General features: G+C 46.7%; 1 protein-coding gene across 1 annotated transcript in view; it reads left to right on the top strand.

Annotated features, from left to right (window-relative positions):
• Positions 1 to 1,769: 1,769 nt before the first annotated feature.
• The window catches only part of TMEM150C (transmembrane protein 150C), a 222,675-nt gene continuing 218,389 nt past the window's right edge, over positions 1,770 to 6,055 (top strand). The window contains exon 1 of the mRNA XM_066574259.1: positions 1,770 to 1,908. The gene's annotated coding sequence lies outside the window, so the exon portion shown is untranslated. The remainder of the gene's footprint in view (positions 1,909 to 6,055) is intronic.

Raw genomic sequence — 6,055 nt, 5'->3', positions numbered from 1 at the left:
GTAGAGAGGAGCGTCTGACCAGACTGTTACGAGGTGTTGGGACCAGTGGATGTGTGAGGGCACACAAGGTGACTGGGCTCAGGACGCCCCTACAGACCACCAGTAGAGAGGAGCGTCTGACCAGACTGTTAGGGGGTGTTGGGACCAGCGGATGTGTGAGGGCACGCAAGGTGACCAGGCTCAGGAGGCCCCCTACAGACCACCAGTAGAGAGGAGTGTCTGACCAGACTGTTACGAGGTGTTGGGACCAGTGGATGTGTGAGGGCACACAAGATGACTGGGCTCAGGACGCCCCTACAGACCACCAGTAGAGAGGAGCGTCTGATCCTCCTACAAGCACTAGCAGCTCCAACTGTTTAGTTGTCCGCCATCCAGAGACAGGTGCGCCATCGTTGCACCCCTGTGTCTATCTGAACCATTTCCAGGTGCTTGGCTAAAGGACATTTGGTCTTACAGCACCCATTACCTGCATTGCCTTAGACACCCACCATCACCTCCATTTATAGTGATGTCGTGAACAATGAAACTGGACGCTACAGAATGGAACCGGGTTGTCTTCAGCGATTAAACCAGGTTTACTTTGGTCGCTGACGATGGCTGTGTTCGGGTCTGGAAACCTAGGAGCGAGCATCTCAATCCCGCCTTTGCTGAAATAGCTAATTCATCTGACTTCCATCTTTTACCAGCAGAATTACGCAGTGTTGCGTGCATTTCCTAACGTGTTGCGTGCGCATTTGCGCTCCTACAATTGACTTTTATGGGTCCCTTTGATGCGCAAATACACAGAAAAATAGAACATGTTCTATTTTCGTTCTTTGCGCCGCCAGACTGCACACGCACAATATGAAATGTGAACAGATTGAAATCAATGGGTTCTCTTCTATGCGTACAAATATGTGTGTTAATACGCCTGCAATCCGGCCTTACGGTATTTTTTGCGCGTCTCACATGGATGGGTCAGATTCCGCAGAAAAACCAAATTCCAACCTCGGCCGGCGTCTGCGCGGAAATGTTTAAATCTGTATTGGGAATGGTCTGGATGTTCTATTCTTGTTAATGGATATGGAATACCATGAATCGTCCACATGGGTGACAATTGCGGATTCCGCAATCCAAATCCGGTTATTTGCCCACGCCTAAATATTTTTGCGCTATGAACAAGGCTTTTTTTGGGCGCATGTCGGTGTATTTTACTGTACTTTTTCCGCCCATGTCTCTTTGTTCGTAGGACAGAAATACAACATGTTCTATCTTTTCATGAACGAGTGAAATGTGTGCACAAAATACGGAAATATGGACGAACCCGTTGACATCCATGGTTCTATTCTCTGTGTATTGTGCGCTAAAAACTGCGTGCAAATACATCTGAGTGAAGCCAACCTTATATCACCTGTGATGCATAAGGATGACTTGCAACCACTTCCAAACCCAGGGTTTGGGACACCATGGGTGCTGCTTGCCACCTCCCAGCCTGTAATGATAACTTTCGGACACGAATGTCTTCATCCTTTGTGGAAAGAGATGCTTCCCGCTAATTACAATGTTCTGTAAGCAATTATCATAAGGGAAGGAAGGATTACTCTTGGATGGCTAACTGGTGATCACTTAAGGAAGACATCAAATTATTTCAATGCTCTAAATAGGTTGAATACAAGGAAAAGAGAGTAAAAGAAGAAAGCTTGAGGCGGGACTGGAGAAGATTAATATTCTAGAAGAAGAGGAGGGAAGGGCTAGGAGCCGAAGAAGGGACTGGAGGAAGAATGTACACACCGAGGAGTGAGAGGCAGGCGGAGAGGAGAGCGCAGCTCCGGAGGAGGAACAGAGGCGGAGAGCACGGAGCCGCACATTGCCTCATCCCTCGGCGGCCCCTGCTTCCAGGTAGACTGCAGCGGAGGCTCTAGGCTGCAGGTAAGAGGGTGATGGCTGGAGGGTGGCATGGCACACAGCCGGTGCCCACTAATCCGGGACTCTCACTAATGCCATTCATTGCTGCCTCTGTGGGCATCAGCAGCCGGCCTGCGCACGATGGAGGCAGCTCAGAGGGCACACATGGCATTATAGAAGAGTGTACAGCAGGATCTGTAGGATCAGCCTCTGATGGGCTCATGGACCTAAGGAGCTCAGATGTAGCAGAGCCGAGTGTGCTGCATGCAGCGGAGCTGAGTTTGTGAAATGTAGCATGGCTGACTGTGGAAGGCTGAGAAATGAATTCCATGCACTGCAAATGTCGGGTTGTTAGAGCAGAGCTGAGATAGTTAGGTCGGATGTAGAAGTCTTCGGTTGTTACATAAAGATGAGTTTGTCATGTTGTAACACCAGGGTTATCAGATGTAGGCTTAGGATGTAAAGGACTGACAGCTGGGACAGATGTAGCAGTCCCAGGTTATTAGATAGAGATGGGTTTGTCATGTTGTTAAACCAGGGTTATGATATGTAGGCTTAGGATGTAAAGGACTGAGAGTTGGGTCAGATGTAGGAGGCTCAGGTTGTTAGACAGAGCTGAGTTTGTCATGTTGTAAGACCAGGATTATCAGATGTAGGCTCAGGATGTAAAGGACTGAGAGTTGGGTCAGATGTAGCAGTCTAGTGTTGTCAGACAGAGCTGAGTTTGTCATGTTCTAAGACCTGAGTTATGAGATGTAGGCTCAGGATGTAAAAGACTGACAGCTGGGTCAGATGTAGCAGTCTCGAGTTGGTAGAGGACAGCTGAGTTTGCCATATATTGTAATAGCATATTATGTGTGTATTTTTCACACTACTTTTGGTTGCATTAAAAAAACGCAACATGTCCTTGTGTGTATTATGCACAAAATCAATGCAATTATGTGCATTTTTCAATATGCGTAAACCGAAATATGCAAAAGTCCTTTTGAATGCAGGATGTAAAGGACTGAGAGCTGGGTCAGATGTAGAATCTCCTGTTGACAGAGCAGAGCTGAGTTTGTTATAAGATGTAATACCTGGGTTATCAGATGTAGACTCAGGATGTAAAGGACTGAGAGCTTGGTCAGATGTAGTTGTCTCCTCTTCGCATGGTAGAGCTGAGTTTGTCCCATGTTGTAATACATAGGTTATCCAATGTAGGCTCAGGATGTAAAGGACTGACAGCTGGATTGCATGCAGCAGTCTCATATTGTCAGATGCATCAGACCTGAGCTTGCCAGATATGACAGTAATAAGTGTGTAGTTTGGCAGAGATGATGATGATATCATAATATATTATCTGGTTTTCCATAGAAATGCAGGTAAATCTGCTCAGTCACAGCATCTTATACCACACATGTAAATGACAAATTCAGCTCTGCTACATATGTCATTAGCACATGGTTTTGTTATGCTTCTTCATACCCATGGGTGCTGAATGCAGGGAGGTATTGCATCCCCTGTTTATCGCCTACCGACGTGTTCCAGGATTTTACATCCGTTTAATTGTATGATAGACATGGGGCATTATATGTTGCCAGGGTCTCTGCCATTAGAAGTGTATGGCATCACTGCAATTGTTGAGCTTGGCATATGATGGCGACACGGTAAAGTCCTATCAGCCTGGTATACATTATTCTGTTTGCCTGTTTATTACTCCGCAATGTGGAAATGACACTTTGAGTTTCCTCTTGGTAATTGAAGTATGTCAGTAGTCTGGGGAGCGGATGTTGGACAGAGAAGAAAGTTCTGTTATGTTATAAACCAAGATATCTTACATGTCCGTAAGTGGCAATACATCCCATAATATTATGTGAATGACTGCTAGGGGAATGAATAATTCGCTGCCTAAAATGTTAAAGAGGGTTTACAGGACTTTGATATTGCTGGCCTATCCTGAGGATCAAGGGGGTCCGACCCATGACCCGTCCTCCGAACAGATGACTGAAGGGGTATTTAAAACTTCTTTAAATCCTGAGCCTTCAGTGCCGCCATGGTCCATAAGCCCTATTAAAGCGTATGAATGTCATAGAGCACATGTGGCCAACTCAAGGCCCCACAGGACGAATCCGGCCCGCCATGTCATTTTATGTAGGCCCTCGACGAAGTCCGGACACAGGAGGACCAGCTCTTCACTTTGTCCAGAGGACGCAGCCTGCCCTTGGCTTAGGGGGTGTCGCAATAAGTAGAGCGCAAATTATCCTATGTGAATGAGTCCTTATACACGGACAACCAATAAGGGCGGCTTCACATAAGGCTATACGCAAAAACGTTTGCCGTAGTGCAGCGTATTTGCACATGAACAAAGTTTGAAGAGGTCCATAATCCGCGTGTCGCACACGTGTCTGTGCGTAGTACTGTACTTTTTGCGCATGAAAGGCCAATTCACACCCTTTACGTGGATTTCATCGCTATTTAAAGACGAATGAACTCCAGATGTGTTCTTTTACCTTCGTTTTGCGCGGTGTCGCACTCTTTCCCTTGTGTAATTTCACTCCTCCCATAGACTTCTATGGGACTTTTTGTGTGCAGGAAAATAGAGCAGGTCCTACTTTTTCCCATGCGTGCGAAATGCGTGTCCAAAACACACTTAGGAGAACAAACCCATTGAAATCAAGGGGTTCTATTCTCTGTTTAGCGCGCGCAAATACCTGCGACAACACAGTAGTGTGTAGAAGCCCTAAGGCTAATGTGGCCCCGGATTACATTAAAACAGCCAGTGTCTACAGACAGGCCAAAAGGAAAAGGGAAGTTGTCTTTCAGCTCTGCCATTTAAAGGGGTATTATCGTCGTCAACATTTAATTCCTGATCAAAGGCGTAACTTGAAGCTTCTGGGCTCCGATGCAATATTTGTAACAGGACCCCCAACTATAATGCTTTTTTCATAGTACTGGGCTCCCTATATGGAGAAGAGAGGCCTTAGGGGCCCCCTAAGGCTCCTGGGCCCGGGTGCAACCGCATCCCCTGCACCCCCTATAGTTACGCCCTTGTTCCTGATAAATGTGGGTCCAACCTCTGAGACCACCACCTGTCAGTAGTATAGAGGATGGTCAAACAGGTCTTTGCCCCATAAAAGTCAATGAAGACTTCTGTGGGAGCAGCGAGATTTCTATGGGCCTGGCATGAATCAGGGAATAGGAATCACAGGACTCATCTCTGATAGGTGAGGGTCTGATAGGTGGTCCCTGCACCAAGCAGTCATTTATGGCATAGTCTATGTGATTATTATGTATACAGTTCTGTAGGCTTACCATACGTACTGATCTAATATCAGCTGGCCTTTCCTGTGACATTATACTTTATTACTGTTGCACTTTCTCCCCCAACACTCTGCAAAGTGAGAAGGTTTACAGAGAATCTGATACAAGGTTTTGGTGCTGAGAGCAGACATGAAGCCCAGCCTCAGTCAGCCGTGTCCAGCACCTCCGAGGAGAGACGCTTTAATAATTGATGCTATGTGATCAAATGACTTCCATGTGACTGTATACCCTTTATTTTTAATTGTACCTCAACCCTGCCTATTTCTATTACCCAGATTACTTATTTAGGCCAGGTTGGGGCGATTTGATACTTTGTATCAAAAAGGATTCTACAATAACATATAAATAGATAATAAGTAAATAGAGCAGAATTCTCTTCACTTCTTCTCTTACTGTATCCATGATCCCAGTTTACATGTTTGATCGATGTAATCATAATCTATAACAGAAAGTCCTTATGATGGTAAATCCAGTTATCTTCTATAGGCCCCCTGCACACGGGCAGAAATTCTGCAGAGGGATTACTCGCAGAATTTCTGCCCCTGCCCGCCTGCATAGGATTGCATTATAATACGCGATCCTATGCAGACGGCCGCGATTTGTCCGTGGAAAACAAATCACGGCATGTTCTATTTCTGTGTGAGTCTCGCAGAGCCCTGCACAAAATGTCACTCCCGGGCTGCCAGCCCCGCTGTGTGCATGCGCCGGCTGGCTGGCAGCCGGCACATCGAAGAGCCGGAGCCACGGGAGCAGGTGAGCGCCGCACTGGTTCCTGCAGGGGCTCGGGTCAGGTCCCACTGCGAGAATTCTCACAGCGGGATCCGACCCGGTCGTCTGCAGGCGGCCATAGAATAGAGGTGTCCTAGACATG

This window comes from Eleutherodactylus coqui, chromosome 7 (assembly GCF_035609145.1).
Source record: "Eleutherodactylus coqui strain aEleCoq1 chromosome 7, aEleCoq1.hap1, whole genome shotgun sequence".
Taxonomy (NCBI): domain Eukaryota; kingdom Metazoa; phylum Chordata; class Amphibia; order Anura; family Eleutherodactylidae; genus Eleutherodactylus; species Eleutherodactylus coqui.
The sequence above is the reverse complement of the archived record's forward strand: the minus strand, read 5'-3'. Positions and strand labels throughout refer to the sequence as shown.